Source organism: Staurois parvus, unplaced genomic scaffold (assembly GCF_062004578.1).
Source record: "Staurois parvus isolate SC_StPar_1 unplaced genomic scaffold, SC_StPar_1.0 ptg000017l, whole genome shotgun sequence".
NCBI classification, from domain to species: domain Eukaryota; kingdom Metazoa; phylum Chordata; class Amphibia; order Anura; family Ranidae; genus Staurois; species Staurois parvus.
Window position 1 is genome coordinate 22,481,737 of NW_028317813.1, and position 17,189 is coordinate 22,498,925.

Genomic DNA, 17,189 nt, shown 5'->3' on the forward strand with positions numbered 1-17,189 from the left:
ATCTGCATTAAATTAGCCTCAGAACCTGTGTAATTAATGTGTTTGGTTATAAAGGGATAAGGTAGCAACCTTAGTTTGAACTGTCCTGGCATTTTAGAGCCTCTAAAAACATTACGTGTATGGCTAGCATTAGGGGTTTGTGACACACTTGTAATGTTGGGCATACATGTAATACTTGATCGATGTGGATAAAGAAATCTCTGCCAAAAAAAAAGTGAAAAAAAGTATAGGACGAGCATAGGAGCTACTGACCACCCCACAGTCCTAATGCTGGGCATACACATTATTTTTTTCTTTAACTGTAGATTGAGAAATCCCCAGGCACTGATGTATGTATTCTGAAAGCAGCACCCTGCTACTGTCAGAATACACAGATCAGTGCTGCGGCTGATTGGTGTTACTGTGGACACAGCTGGTAACACATCACAAACGTGTGCGAGGCTCGTTCTGGGAGGATGTCATTAGATGTCCATCCGGAACGAGTCTCTCCAAGCCATCATTTTTCTATAGGTCTGGCGGGAAGTGGTTAATTTCAATGGCACCCGCACGCACTGGAAACCGCACTGCACTGCACTATGCAGTTTCCCTGTGGCCGCATTTTATGAAAAATTGCAGGGACCTTTCCCTGCATTTTCAGTGGGTACAGCAGCCCCATTTTAAATGAATAGGCTGCTGTGCCCGAGCAAACATGGACATGGGGAAAACTGCATAGACCTGAACCATGGCTTAGAGAGAACTGTAGTAAATTGGCATAACAGCCAGACGTTTAGCATTTTCTGGAAAAGGAATAGAAGCTCCCGTGTATTTTTCACTATAGTGTACTGTACCAGGACACTGCAGCTGTTATATCAAGGCCGACTGCGGTTTGATGATGTGTTTTTGGCTACTCTTAGCAGAAAATGCCCTTGTTTCTGGTAACTGCATAAAATTGTCTTTTTTTCCCCATTATTTAATACCAGCTTTCTGAGGGCAGAATAAACAGTGCTGTAAATGTTGTATTGGTGGTTTTTTTATTGCCATATTTGATATCTGTGCTGAGCAGTGGCAGGCACCTCTCCCAGCTCTCTGACAGGAATGATGGATCAGATGTGACTAAGCTCCTCATAAAGGCCGCACAGCCCGCGCAGCTCCACGTTTGGTTGGTTCCTGAGCAGACGTTCTCCCGCCTGTCACTCCCCCATGTATCATACATGTTCTTCGTGCCACGAACCCTATACACTTGTAAAACATGCCTATGTAACCAGCCATCTTGTGAAACGCTGAGCTGCCTGCAAGCAGCCACGACACCAGAGAGCTCGGAAACATTCGCCAAACGGCTAAACCATCCCGAAAAATCGCAAGACCGCCAAACGCCTGTCATTTAATTGCCTCGCACTAACGCCTCGGGCAACCAAAAGCGCTCCAAAACGACGACGTATCTGTTTGCCCACAACCAAGATGGCAGCCGCGCTGTCATCTCGGCTCCCGTAGCGCAGACTTGTGCAATGTGGGCACGGAATCCCCAGGGCTGCCCGACGGCGCATGCGCAACAGGAAACTCCATGATCTGGCTCTGGAACCCAGGGAAGGAAAACAGCCACTGAGAAGAGAGAGGGCAGGGGGAGCTGGGAAATCTACTAGCAAGCACAGGCCTGAGCCAGCTAAGTGCAGAACCTGACCCTTATCTCCTCAGGTAAAGGGACTCCCGGGAGCCAACACAGGTTCCCTGGGCACTCGCTGCTCAAGCGTTGTCCTTATGCATCCAGACACAGAGCAGAAGACAAGAGCAACCCCCCACTGCCTGCCCAGAAGAGCCTAAGGAGGGGCTGCTGCTGCTGAAAGAACAACAACAACATCAACATCCAGCAAAGAAAACAATAACAAGAATGAAAGGGAAGCAATAAAACGGGCAGGCTTTATTGCTCTTTGTCTTTTCATTTATTTACCTCCCTGCCACAAAAGGCCTGCGAGGAAGGGGGCAGCTGCTGCTGCTGGAGGGGAGGACATCCCTGCCCTGGGAAGCCTGGCTTGTCAGCCCTCCACTTCACTTCCCACCAACAAACTTCATCTGCTGGAGGTAAGTCTGCATTCTGCTCTGTCCACATGGCATGGCCTGTGTGTGTGTGTCTGTGTGTGAGAGATAGCAGCTGGTGTCTGTCTGTAACCTAGATGACATGAACATGTCACATCTCCAGGTGTGGAGGGGGAGGGGGGCATAGGAAGTACCCTGCCTGGGTCCTCTGTCATCTCTGTGCTTACTAACCTTTACTAAGGGGGGACCTGGGGGATCAGCAGCTTTAACGTGCCCCCAATGTGTACAGAAGGTAAGAGATCAGTCACCAGCATACTATAGAGTCCAATGTTTTATGGAACAATCCCATCACAGCAGAAGATAGCGACATTTCAGAGCAATGCAGGACCCCTTTATCAGGCATGATGAAGGGGGCCCTGCGTATCTCCGAAATGTCACCATATGATCGTTAAGTAAGACCTTGGACCCTTTTTTATTTATTACAGGGACTTATATAGTGCCAGCAATTTTACACAGCAACTTGCAGAAATATACATTCACATCAGTCCCTGCCCTTGAAGAGCTTACAATCTAATGTCCCTAATGCCAAGTATACACAGTGAGAAAATTGGAGGAAAAATACAGCTTTTCATCCGATAATCTGATTGTTGTTAAAACGTAAGCTCCCAGGAGCAGGGCCTTCCTATACCTCTTGTATTGAACTGTATCATTGCTGTACTGTCTCCCTTTATAATGTAAACTGTTGGCGCTATATCAATCCAGCTTTCAAGAGCCAGTCACAGCAGTTCATGTGAAATTATCCGAAGGGACAAGCAAAACGTTTTCTAGTACGAAAAGAAAACTAACAATTTTTGTTTAATTTGTACAGTATTTGTATGAAAAACATCGAATGACCAAGACCATGCATACTTGAAAAAAAATACATTACATTACATTACTTCCAAAGTTGTATGTTCTTATTTTCTTATTTTTCCTAACGTTAGTAACTGTTTCATTTTCGATATGAGACTAGCGTGCAAAATAAACCCCTGATGACCATTCATCCGATATTTTCATCATGCATACGAGGCTTCATTCACATTCATACATACACATACTAGGACCAATTTAATCAGGAGCCAGTTAACCCACCAGCATGTTTTGTGTAGGAGGAAACGGGAGTACCTGGAGGAAACCCACACAGGCAGAGGGAGAAGATGCAAACTCCATGCAGGTGGTGCCTTTTTATAGGGTTTCCTGGTGTGCTGGTGACAGATCTTGCTTTGAGTCATTCCAGTTTCCAGCCAATAGTTGTTACAGCACCCACTTACTCTTCAGCCACATTCAGGAACGTTTGCATTGGGAATATTATTTTGGACGTTTATGTTCTGTACAGAAGGTATGGAGAACTGTTTGATTTATTTTATGTATTACAAGAGCACCATCAATTTACACACAGTGTTACCTACTGTACATTCACATCAGGAGCTTACAATCTAAAGCTGGGCATACACTATACAATCCGATTGTACAATCTTCTTTAGATCTGCCAAATATGTAGTTCAAGGGCATACCTTTTGTCTGATGGAGATTGTGCAATCTCGTTGTACAGTGTATGCCCAGCTTAAAGCAGTATTGAATCCAAAAGTAAACATTTATTATATTGCAGCTTACCAGTTCTTGGATGTGATGGCTGCATTTAGTTTTCTTTTTTTAGATTTACTTTCCTTTTTCACCTAGTGATCCTTCCAGTAAGTCTGTTGATTTTCAGTAATGCAAGCTGTCCTGCAGATGTAGCAGGTAAACGGTTAAGGCAAACCATTTAACACTCACAGGGGTGCTTACAATGATCAGCTTTTATTTATGCATGTAATACCTTTATCCCAGAAAGCAAAAAAAAAAAAAGGTTGCTGTAATGGCTTATAAAGTGTGAGCTGGAGTGTGTCATCAATTGGTTAGTGTATCTAAATCTGCTAGTATATTTAACACTCCCATTTCCCCAGATTGGCAATTGCCCATGCCCCTTTACAGTTGCGCTGCATATTCTTTTATAACTTTTAATTTGTTGTGTGCTGAATGTTACCTCTTTTCCTCTGGTCAGCACAGGTAGTGTAGATAAAGTGACAACTCTCACACTCTGCCATTCAGTCGGGCGACAGTGTCGTCACCTTTTTAAGTGCACTCCTGCTGCAGGCTTCTGTTCTTGCATTGATGGAAAATGCGGAGTAGTAACCTTCATAAAGATGTGGAATAGATGTGCAGAGTAATGACATCATAATGCAAATGGGAAATAGTAGTGTAGAGAAGTGACATCGTTCACACAGATGGGAAATAGCAGTGCAGGGTAGTGACATCATTCACACAGATGCGCCATAGTAGTGCGGGGTAGTGACATCATTCACACAGATGCGCCATAGCAGTGCAGGGTAATGACATCGTTCACACAGGTGCGCAGTAGCAGTGCGGGGTAGGGACATCGTTCACACAGATGCGCAGTAGTAGTGCGGGGTAGGGACATCATTCACACAGATGCGCAGTAGTAGTGCGGGGTAGGGACATCATTCACACAGATGCGCAGTAGTAGTGCGGGGTAGGGACATCATTCACACAGATGCGCAGTAGTAGTGTAGGGTAGGGACATCGTTCACACAGATGCGCAGTAGCAGTGCGGGGTAGGGACATATATCGCAAAGATTCGCTGCTGCAAAGGCTCACAGCCCTGGAAGTACACAGGATTCTGAGAGCAGGAGGAGTCATGTTACATTGGAGTGAGGATTGAAGGATGTCTAAACTGAAGAACACATTTTTAATGTATTATCCTACCATGTGGTAGCTGAATTAATTTCCTTTTTTTAGGTTAAGAACATTTTGTTCAAGTACAGAAAAATGCCAATTGTTCCTGCCTGAAATCCAGTGTCCTTTGAAAGTTCAGTTCAATGCGCAGAAATTTACAACGTTATTAGCTTTCCCAGCTGTCTTCTGTGAACTATAAAGCAACATCTCTCTGATATGGAAGTGAAGAGGGGGAGGTGTTAGGTCAAAAGAGGGGGGCAACAATACTGCTACTCCATTGAAACAGTACAGTGAGTAAGTGTTGTCACCCTAGGGCAGTGATGGCGAACCCGTGGCACGCGTGCCACAGCCGGCACGCCGAGCCTTATCTGTGGGCACGCCAGGAGAATACCGTATTTTTCGCTCCATAAGACGCACTTTTTTTCCCCCAAAAAAGGGGGGAAAATGTCAGTGCGTCTTATGGAGCGAATATAGAGCGACCGGTCCGGTATTTCCACCGCCGCCGTGTCAGAATACCGGGCCGGCCGCTCAGCTCTGCAGTGGGACCGTACCTGTTCCTCTATCCAGCGGCGCGCTGTCTTCCCGGCTTCTGTAGTGTGCGTGACAGCCGGGTCCCAAGTGCGCATGCGCAAGAAGCAGTGCTCTTTGTGAATGGTAAGGCGGTACCTGGGACACATGACAGATCCCAGAAGCCGCCGGACCAATCACAAAGCGCAGCGCTTCTCGCGCATGCGCACTGGGCATCCGGCTGTCTGACGAGCGCCCACACTACAGAAGCCGGGAAGACAGCGCGCGGCTGGATAAAGGAACAGGTAAGATAAAAAAAAAACTCTGCGGAAGTAAGAGCGGGTACCTGTCAAATTCAGGTACCCGCTCCCCCTCCCTCCCCAAAGGTCAGCAGTCATCTGTACTGTCCGCAGTCTCTGGTCATCCCTGTGCTTTCCGCAGTCTCTGGTCATCCCTGTGCTTTCCGCAGTCTCTGGTCATCCCTGTACTGTCCGCAGTCTCTGGTCATCCCTGTACTGTGTCCGCAGTCTCTGGTCATCCCTGTACTGTGTCCGCAGTCTCTGGTCATCCCTGTACTGTGTCCGCAGTCTCTGGTCATCCCTGTACTGTGTCCGCAGTCTCTGGTCATCCCTGTACTGTGTCCGCAGTCTCTGGTCATCCCTGTACTGTGTCCGCAGTCTCTGGTCATCCCTGTACTGTGTCCGCAGTCTCTGGTCATCCCTGTACTGTGTCCGCAGTCTCTGGTCATCCCTGTACTGTGTCCGCAGTCTCTGGTCATCCCTGTACTGTGTCCGCAGTCTCTGGTCATCCCTGTACTGTGTCCGCAGTCTCTGGTCATCCCTGTACTGTGTCCGCAGTCTCTGGTCATCCCTGTACTGTGTCCGCAGTCTCTGGTCATCCCTGTACTGTGTCCGCAGTCTCTGGTCATCCCTGTACTGTGTCCGCAGTCTCTGGTCATCCCTGTACTGTGTCCGCAGTCTCTGGTCATCCCTGTACTGTGTCCGCAGTCTCTGGTCATCCCTGTACTGTGTCCGCAGTCTCTGGTCATCCCTGTACTGTGTCCGCAGTCTCTGGTCATCCCTGTACTGTGTCCGCAGTCTCTGGTCATCCCTGTACTGTGTCCGCAGTCTCTGGTCATCCCTGTACTGTGTCCGCAGTCTCTGGTCATCCCTGTACTGTGTCCGCAGTCTCTGGTCATCCCTGTACTGTGTCCGCAGTCTCTGGTCATCCCTGTACTGTGTCCGCAGTCTCTGGTCATCCCTGTACTGTGTCCGCAGTCTCTGGTCATCCCTGTACTGTGTCCGCAGTCTCTGGTCATCCCTGTACTGTGTCCGCAGTCTCTGGTCATCCCTGTACTGTGTCCGCAGTCTCTGGTCATCCCTGTACTGTGTCCGCAGTCTCTGGTCATCCCTGTACTGTGTCCGCAGTCTCTGGTCATCCCTGTACTGTGTCCGCAGTCTCTGGTCATCCCTGTACTGTGTCCGCAGTCTCTGGTCATCCCTGTACTGTGTCCGCAGTCTCTGGTCATCCCTGTACTGTGTCCGCAGTCTCTGGTCATCCCTGTACTGTGTCCGCAGTCTCTGGTCATCCCTGTACTGTGTCCGCAGTCTCTGGTCATCCCTGTACTGTGTCCGCAGTCTCTGGTCATCCCTGTACTGTGTCCGCAGTCTCTGGTCATCCCTGTACTGTGTCCGCAGTCTCTGGTCATCCCTGTACTGTGTCCGCAGTCTCTGGTCATCCCTGTACTGTGTCCGCAGTCTCTGGTCATCCCTGTACTGTGTCCGCAGTCTCTGGTCATCCCTGTACTGTGTCCGCAGTCTCTGGTCATCCCTGTACTGTGTCCGCAGTCTCTGGTCATCCCTGTACTGTGTCCGCAGTCTCTGGTCATCCCTGTACTGTGTCCGCAGTCTCTGGTCATCCCTGTACTGTGTCCGCAGTCTCTGGTCATCCCTGTACTGTGTCCGCAGTCTCTGGTCATCCCTGTACTGTGTCCGCAGTCTCTGGTCATCCCTGTACTGTGTCCGCAGTCTCTGGTCATCCCTGTACTGTGTCCGCAGTCTCTGGTCATCCCTGTACTGTGTCCGCAGTCTCTGGTCATCCCTGTACTGTGTCCGCAGTCTCTGGTCATCCCTGTACTGTGTCCGCAGTCTCTGGTCATCCCTGTACTGTGTCCGCAGTCTCTGGTCATCCCTGTACTGTGTCCGCAGTCTCTGGTCATCCCTGTACTGTGTCCGCAGTCTCTGGTCATCCCTGTACTGTGTCCGCAGTCTCTGGTCATCCCTGTACTGTGTCCGCAGTCTCTGGTCATCCCTGTACTGTGTCCGCAGTCTCTGGTCATCCCTGTACTGTGTCCGCAGTCTCTGGTCATCCCTGTACTGTGTCCGCAGTCTCTGGTCATCCCTGTACTGTGTCCGCAGTCTCTGGTCATCCCTGTACTGTGTCCGCAGTCTCTGGTCATCCCTGTACTGTGTCCGCAGTCTCTGGTCATCCCTGTACTGTGTCCGCAGTCTCTGGTCATCCCTGTACTGTGTCCGCAGTCTCTGGTCATCCCTGTACTGTGTCCGCAGTCTCTGGTCATCCCTGTACTGTGTCCGCAGTCTCTGGTCATCCCTGTACTGTGTCCGCAGTCTCTGGTCATCCCTGTACTGTGTCCGCAGTCTCTGGTCATCCCTGTACTGTGTCCGCAGTCTCTGGTCATCCCTGTACTGTGTCCGCAGTCTCTGGTCATCCCTGTACTGTGTCCGCAGTCTCTGGTCATCCCTGTACTGTGTCCGCAGTCTCTGGTCATCCCTGTACTGTGTCCGCAGTCTCTGGTCATCCCTGTACTGTGTCCGCAGTCTCTGGTCATCCCTGTACTGTGTCCGCAGTCTCTGGTCATCCCTGTACTGTGTCCGCAGTCTCTGGTCATCCCTGTACTGTGTCCGCAGTCTCTGGTCATCCCTGTACTGTGTCCGCAGTCTCTGGTCATCCCTGTACTGTGTCCGCAGTCTCTGGTCATCCCTGTACTGTGTCCGCAGTCTCTGGTCATCCCTGTACTGTGTCCGCAGTCTCTGGTCATCCCTGTACTGTGTCCGCAGTCTCTGGTCATCCCTGTACTGTGTCCGCAGTCTCTGGTCATCCCTGTACTGTGTCCGCAGTCTCTGGTCATCCCTGTACTGTGTCCGCAGTCTCTGGTCATCCCTGTACTGTGTCCGCAGTCTCTGGTCATCCCTGTACTGTGTCCGCAGTCTCTGGTCATCCCTGTACTGTGTCCGCAGTCTCTGGTCATCCCTGTACTGTGTCCGCAGTCTCTGGTCATCCCTGTACTGTGTCCGCAGTCTCTGGTCATCCCTGTACTGTGTCCGCAGTCTCTGGTCATCCCTGTACTGTGTCCGCAGTCTCTGGTCATCCCTGTACTGTGTCCGCAGTCTCTGGTCATCCCTGTACTGTGTCCGCAGTCTCTGGTCATCCCTGTACTGTGTCCGCAGTCTCTGGTCATCCCTGTACTGTGTCCGCAGTCTCTGGTCATCCCTGTACTGTGTCCGCAGTCTCTGGTCATCCCTGTACTGTGTCCGCAGTCTCTGGTCATCCCTGTACTGTGTCCGCAGTCTCTGGTCATCCCTGTACTGTGTCCGCAGTCTCTGGTCATCCCTGTACTGTGTCCGCAGTCTCTGGTCATCCCTGTACTGTGTCCGCAGTCTCTGGTCATCCCTGTACTGTGTCCGCAGTCTCTGGTCATCCCTGTACTGTGTCCGCAGTCTCTGGTCATCCCTGTACTGTGTCCGCAGTCTCTGGTCATCCCTGTACTGTGTCCGCAGTCTCTGGTCATCCCTGTACTGTGTCCGCAGTCTCTGGTCATCCCTGTACTGTGTCCGCAGTCTCTGGTCATCCCTGTACTGTGTCCGCAGTCTCTGGTCATCCCTGTACTGTGTCCGCAGTCTCTGGTCATCCCTGTACTGTGTCCGCAGTCTCTGGTCATCCCTGTACTGTGTCCGCAGTCTCTGGTCATCCCTGTACTGTGTCCGCAGTCTCTGGTCATCCCTGTACTGTGTCCGCAGTCTCTGGTCATCCCTGTACTGTGTCCGCAGTCTCTGGTCATCCCTGTACTGTGTCCGCAGTCTCTGGTCATCCCTGTACTGTGTCCGCAGTCTCTGGTCATCCCTGTACTGTGTCCGCAGTCTCTGGTCATCCCTGTACTGTGTCCGCAGTCTCTGGTCATCCCTGTACTGTGTCCGCAGTCTCTGGTCATCCCTGTACTGTGTCCGCAGTCTCTGGTCATCCCTGTACTGTGTCCGCAGTCTCTGGTCATCCCTGTACTGTGTCCGCAGTCTCTGGTCATCCCTGTACTGTGTCCGCAGTCTCTGGTCATCCCTGTACTGTTAATTAGTTTGCACTACTGTACGAGTTGTTTTTTCTAAACCAAAAGCTCGATATTCAGGTTTCATTGCAGTGTTGGCACTTTGAAAGAAATAAGTTGGTTTTGGGTTGCAGTTTGGGCACTCGGGCTCAAAAAGGTTCGCCATCACTGCCCTAGGGCATGAAGTGTGTTCCTGACAGAATCACCTGGTGAAATTAAAGTATAACTAAGGCTTGGTTCACACCTTTGCAAGTTGCTTTTATTCAGTTTTGGACTTGTTTTTTTGATGCGTTTTGCATTATTTATGCTTTTTGTTTTGTTTTTCAGTTTTTTTTGGCCAACTTGTTGGACAGATTATAAAACGTAGAACCCGTCAAAAACTCACTACATGCTTCTTTGCAGTGTCTCCATTGAAGTCTGTTGAACCAAAAACACTGCTTTTTGTTTAACCTCCTCGGCGGTATGATTCTTTCCGATTTTTTTTTTTTTTTTTTTTTTTTTTTTTTTTTTTGTGCTGAAAGCGGTACCATTTTTTTGCATGGAAACATGTAGTTTTTTATTGTAGGCTGTAATTTTTAGGAATAACTCACTGAAATCTGTACGAACAAGAGTCTAGTAAACATTCCGGATATGATAAAACTTGAAACACAAAATCATAAATCATAATTTAATAAACGTACGTCCCGACGTCACAGGGACCGGAACACGGAAGCCGGATGCCAGCATCGGCCGGAGGAGATGGCCGGGGATGCTGCAGGGGACACATCGCGGGAGCGAAGGACAAGGTAAGTGCTGCAGGGACCCCCTGAGCAACGCCGCATGGTAAGCCCGAGTGTAGCTTGGGGTTACCGCTCTTGGTACTCAAATTTTACCCCGAGCTACACTCGGGAATACCGCTAAGGAGGTTAAGAAAGTCCTTGACCCTTTCCAAAAATGCAGCAGCTGAAAAAAGCATAGATGTGAAGATGTCCCATAGGAAACCATGTTAAATGGACTGTAGTGCATTTCTGCAAAAAGCACAAAAAAACCCTCATAGAGGTGAACCAGGTCTAAAGGTAAAACTTTTTTTTTTTTCAATTTTATTTTTGGACAGAGTGCAGAGGAATAAGAACACCTACTAGGTTTTTTTGCTGCCTGTGTCACTGAGAGTTTCGCCCTTTTTGTCCTGTTTACCATTATCATTGAAAGTGAAAGAGTGTCCTACATTTTGGGTTGTTTTGGTTGTAGTTCTACTTTAATGCAGTTACCACATCTAAGGACTGGAAAGCTACATTCTTTTCCATTGGTGTTTTAGGGTTTGGATATCCTTTCCATTAATGTTTCTTGGGACCAATTTTTAAACGTTTGCGCACTTTGGGTTCAGGTTAAGTAAGGTATTTGTGTCATGTTTCTGGTGGTGTGAATGTAGTTGAAAGCCTTGCTCAGAATTCATGGAAATCCAGCAACATTTTCATTGTTGGTATCGACGCATGCAATGAAATCCAGTAGCTCTTATTTGGGAACTTTATACTGTATGCGCTATTGTTGAAATTTATTTTTATTTTTAAAAAATACCGCCATGGGGTGTGGAAATTTAAAAATAAAAAACCTCTTGTCCAAGGGAGGGACTAAATCAGGTTCCCAATCTACTTGTCCTGATTAAAAAAATTTTTTTTTAACCAAAACCATATTTAAATAAGGTGTGAATATTGCGCTGTTTATCTCCTACTCCACTCTCTGCCTGTCTCCAGCACCGCACCAGGGGGCTAGCAGGGAGGGGAGAGACCTTGCAGTTTGACTAGCACTGATTGGGTGCTCGTCAGGAGTTGGAAGTGTCAGGCTCTCTCATCGCTAAGCAGTAGGGCATCTGCTGAGCAAATAAAGCGCCAGCCCCAATGAGAAAAAAAAACTTTATTCCTTCAGGTTGCCCTTGCGCACTGAAGCACTTGGGTGCTCAGTACAAGTGCATGCTTAGTAGCCAAATCAAGCTTCGGTGTCCGCTCTGTTGAAGGATAAGTTCACCTCTATAAAAATAAGCTGCCATTATTTATTTTGCAGGCAAAAAAAAACCCCAAAATGTGCTTTTACTATTTTTTTTTGGAAAGCATTGCACCAGGGGTCAGCAGCTCATAGGTGCCATGCAGGACTCTTACAGTCTCCGTGTCATACATCGTACAGGCAGGCAGTTTACACTGCCAGCAAGAATCAATGAACTACCAGAGCACTCAACAGCGCCATGGTAGTTCATTGAGAACTACAAGCCATCATCTGCAGAGGGTGTCGGTACTTGTAGTGGATTCATTCACAGAACTCTGTGAATGAATGGCGTACCCTGCCTGGCCATGCTATTTTCAAAAAGCAACATCTGGTACAGGGAACTTCTCCCCGTACTGCTGTTACACAAAAGGCTAGGATTGCCAAGTCACTGTAGGAGTGGGAACTTGTTTCACCCTCAAAATGGAACATATAACTTATTCCCAAAGGTGAACACATCCTTTCACACGTTTAAAAAAATAATTTTAGGCCTGAAGATTACATAAAACCCCCAAAACATTATATATTTTCTGAAAGTAAACACCCTAGAGAATAGATTTGTAGTGGTTTAATTTTTTTATGTCACACTGTGTTACCGCAAAGGTCTAGGAAACACAAAGTTTCAGTAAAAAACACACAAGTTAATGTTAGGGGGCACACAAATGCAATAAAAGTCCCCATGTGATTATTTTTTGGTAACGAGTTCTCTTTTATGAGACATCCAGAGTCTAAAAGAATCTTCCTGTCTCCTTTGCTCCACTGGATATAATGCAGACCAGATCACATTGCAATACATTCCTCCCCTGCTAGAATAGCCAAGGAAAGTGACAGGGTGACTCGGAAGTGATGTCATACATAGGACTTCTGGGTCAGGAATAAGATGGGGAGGAGAGTGGATGTGTGCCTCTCCTCCCTCCCCTCCACCCGGTGGCGCCCAGTATGCCAGTCCCAGGCCTGCAGATGGGCAAGCGAAGCCTAGGATACATAGCAGGGACATGTGCTCGGGGTGGGGGGGGGGGGGGGGGGCACTTTACCAGAGTGTGTGGAAGCAGCTGCACAAATGCTTCCATCTGACAAGTAAGCCATGCTGCTCGCCCGCAAAAAGAAAAAAAAACACTATCTGCCCGGGATCCAGGTCTGCATGTCCGTCATGAATTGTACATCCGTGCTGCCATATTGGTGATGAGGAAAGTGGAGGTAAATAAGACATTGCATGTAACAAAATATGTGTTGAACTTTATGAACTGATATTTGATATGTTCCATTATTTTTGGAACAATGTTTTTGACAACCCTTTCATAGTTGTGAACTTGATGTATGTATCTTTCTATGGAAAGGTTTTGCACTACTGCCAATGTTTCATCTTGTTGTAATAGACATTAGAACATCTTGTTAAATTTCTGTGTAAATTCTACCCATCCTTTTGACAGTATGCTGCTGTATGTCAGGATTTCTCAACCAAGGTTTCATGGAACTCTAGGGCTCCTTCAGAAGTTGCCAGGAGAAAGTGAGCAGTGACAGATCTCCCAAGTACAATGACCGCATATGTAAGGAGGCAGTGACCACTGACAATGTAAGAGGTCACTTCTGCACTGAATGCAAATTTAAAGGGGCTTTTCTCCATCGACAGCCAATGTGAGGGGATGCTTTTCCACTGAAAACTAAAAGGACACTACCACTTTCTTCCCGTTGTCAAAGGGCTCATGCACATGGACATGGAAAAACGCAGTTGGAGGAACTCTGACGTGCCTCCACGTGACATACACTATATTGCCAAAAGTATTGGGATGCCTGCCTAATGCCATCCCAGTCTTAGTCTGAAGGGTTCAATATTGAGTTAGCCTACCCTTTGCTGCTATAACAACTTCAACTGTTCTGGGAAGGCTGTCCACAGAGTTTAGGTGTGTGCCTATGGGAATGTTTGACGAGAAGGCCTGGCTCGCAGTCTCTGCTCTAATTCATCCCAAAGGTGTTCTATCTGGTTGAGGTCAGGACAAGTCAAGTTCCTCCACTCAAGCTCACTCATCCATGTCTTTATGGACCTTTCTTTGTGCACTTGTGCACAGTCATGTTGGAACAGGAAGGGGCCATCCCCAAACTGTTCCCACAAAGTTGGGAGCATAAAATTGTCCAAAATGTCTTGGTATGCTGATGCCTTAAGAGTTCCCTTCACTGAAACTAAGGGGCCAAGCCCAACCCCATGCCATAATCCCCCCTCCACCAAACTTTACACTTGGCACAATGCAGCCAGGCAAGTACCATTCTCTTGGCAACCGCCAAACCCAGACATGTTCTCCGGATTGCCAGACAGAGAAGTGTGATTCGTCACTCCAGAGAACACGTCTCCACTGCTCTAGAGGCCAGTGGCTGCATGCTTTACACCACTGCATCCGACGCTTTGCATTGCACTTGGTGATGTAAGGCTTGGATGCAGCTGCTCGGCCATGGAAACCCATTCCACGAAGCTCTCTATGTACTGTTGTGCTAATCTGAAGGCCACATGAAGTTTGGAGGTCCTTAGCCATTGACTCTGCAGACAGTTGGTGACTTCTGTGTGCTTCAGCATGCATTGACCCCACTCTGTCATTTCACATGGCCTACCCCTTCATGGCTGAGTTGCTGTTGTTCCCAGTTGCTTCAACTTTGTTATAATACCACTAACAGTTGACCGTGGAATATTTAGTAGCAAGGAAATTTCACAGATGGACTTATTGCACAGGTGGCAACCTATCATGGTACCAAGCTTGGAGTCACTGAGCTCCTGAGAGAGACTCATTCTTTCACAAATGTTTGTAGAAGCAGTCTGCATGCCTAGGGGCTTGATTTTATACACCTGTGGCCATGGAGGTGATTGGAACACCTGAATCCAGTGATTTGGAGGGGTGTCCCAATACTTTTGGCAATATAATGTATGTTGGTGTGGGCAACAGATTCATGTACCTGTTGTAAACAAGTATATGAATGTAGGACACACACCGCATGCAAAGGCGCACTGAGACCAGAGTGTTCCTATGGACACTCTGTGCTTAGTACAGCTGAGCTCTCACCGCGCCGAGGATTTTTGAAGAAGGGTTAGCGAAGCCTGTTGGGGATTCAGGGGCGCTAGTTCTCTATCTGGTCTGTTCACCTTGTGATTGACAGCAGACAGTAGGCAGATCCATACCCTATACACAGCTTGCTTTTGACTATAGAATCTGCCCCCAGCCTGATGTCAATCATAAGGAGAGAGCAGACCTGATGGATAACTAGTGTCTCACCTTCACCTTTAGGCTCTGCTCATTGGCAGCATCACTGGATGCTAGGAGGCTGTAAGCTGACAAGCCGACAGCATCCTTAACAACCAGTGACAGGAGGGGAGGGGAGGAGGTAGCAGAGGCAAACATGCAGCTTGCTACACACCATAGAGAGACACTCTTCCTGTCTCTGTAAGCCAATTTACAGCTGGTCTTAATTATCTCCAGTTTCGTTATCTATGAACTGCAAATAATTATTTTTAAATTTGGTGTAGTAATAGCATTACTTTGTAAAACTGGCACTATGAGGAACTATCTGAATCTGCTGCACGTGTTGGTAAAGCTACCGTACCGGAATCTGGTGTAGGCCACTTTGAGGGGCCATACAGCCAGAAAAGTGTCATTAGGGCTTTACTGAATTTTCCTCCAGTGTAGTCCAAAGCTGTATAGTTTTCTATAGGCACATAGCTGCATAAAGATCAGTAAACGTATGCTCTATAAAAAAAAGGAAAGGAAAAACTTGTGCCTGAGATCTTGCGTTTTTGTATAACGTCTACGTGCGTACAGCACCACTGACATGTAAATATTAACAATGTGTAGCCTGCACCATTGATTATACACTATTGATATTTAGGTCAGCCCTGAATGAATCATTCATTTCATTACTGTGGGCGGAGCTAGTTTTATTTAATATATTTTTATTTAATGCTTTATAGGCCATTCCTGTTGCAATTAGATGCACTTTGAGAACAAGAATGGTGTAGTCAATTCCAATGTCATTGCGCTGATATTTTGACAGTGTATGAATGCACCCGAGGAGGGGCGAGCCATCCTGGCTCTAGAGTGTTGTGCTTCCTCCGTCATGTTTGCTCTGACATTTGGTGGGAGGAGCCATTTCCTTCTTTGTATAATTTGATTGGCATCAGCATTGTTTTGTCAGTATTATGGGTTGGCATCCGTCATTGCTAGGATGCAGGCAGCAGAAACCACCTACATCCTAGAAATGAGCTGAGCAGTAGTGATGTCCAGTAGAGGTCATTTAAAACCCCAGATCCAAAATGTTGGGACACTGTGAAATCTACATAAAAAACGGAACGCAGTGATTTGCAAAGTACATAAACCCATATTTTATTCACAATAGCAAATAGAAAACATATTAAAAGTTTAAACTGAGAAAATATACAATTTTAAGGAAAACAAGGTAATTTTGAAATGGGCTCTGCTTCTTTGCACGCCCAAATGCCCCCCCCCCCTTCATTGCCACATTTGCCACTTTTGGGGAGGAGGGGATACCTTGTTGTGACAGGTACTCGCTCCCACTTCCGGTTCAGTTCACCCCGCCTCCTTCCCTCTGCAGTCTTATGAAAATTGTACAGCGGGTTCACACTGATGTGGTGCGTTTTGGTGTATTGTGTAAGGGCAGTACATTTATTTGACTAGGCTGCCTTACCAATCAGAAAAGATGTGTGTACTTTTTGCACTTTTTGGTAATGCACTGCAGTGTAACCGTGTATTGTCAACTGTAAATGAAAGCAGAGCAGGAGGTGTTATGTGTTAGTGCTTACTGCCTACACTTGTGCCCTGTCATTTCACAGGTTCAGCATGCTGAAAACCTTGATTGAAGTGCAGTGATACCAAATGACCAGTGTCTTTGCATGCACTATCTACTAATTATCCTTGCAGTTTTATGAATGAAATAAGTTGCTGCTGTAGTTGTCTGTAATTTGCAGCAGATATTTCCATTCATAAAATAGCAGATACAGGAAGTACAAAGCTCATGAACAGGAAGCATTAATCTAAAAATCCTGCTGTGCTTCATGCACACATTTTGAAGAGCCTGTAATTTTCAAATTAACACATTACATTGATCTTCCACATTCCAGGTATGTTGTTTGGAGCTCCATTTCACACTTGGTGGCTGCATTAGTTTTCTTTTTTAGGTTTTTTCCCCCCTCTATTTTCACCTGATTATCTGGCCTGTAACACACCTCCTGTATTAGAGTGCCCCCTCTCTGGATGGAGGAGGACAGGAGGCACCTTGGGACATCAGTATTGTTAGTCTGGGGGGAGTGGAGTGTTAGATTTACTAGCAAACCTAAATATGCTAACAATTTAAAAGCGCACTCCAGACAATACTTAATAAGCAGCTACAGAAAACCATTTTTTTTTGGGGGGGGGGGTTAAAGGTTTTACTTAAATAAAGGTCCATCATTGTAAGCAACCTTGCTAGTGTTAAATGGTTTGTCTCATCTCTGTAACTGATGCATTCTGCTGGCGAGCTTGTTCTTTTGAAAAAAAAAAAGACCTGGCTAGATTAC

At 47.2% G+C, this 17,189-nt stretch overlaps 1 protein-coding gene across 1 annotated transcript in view; it reads left to right on the forward strand.

Annotated features, from left to right (window-relative positions):
• The first annotated feature begins 1,556 nt into the window (after positions 1–1,556).
• The window catches only part of MBD6 (methyl-CpG binding domain protein 6), a 114,251-nt gene continuing 98,618 nt past the window's right edge, over positions 1,557–17,189 (forward strand). Inside the window, exon 1 of the mRNA XM_089681328.1 lies at positions 1,557–2,055. The gene's annotated coding sequence lies outside the window, so the exon portion shown is untranslated. The remainder of the gene's footprint in view (positions 2,056–17,189) is intronic.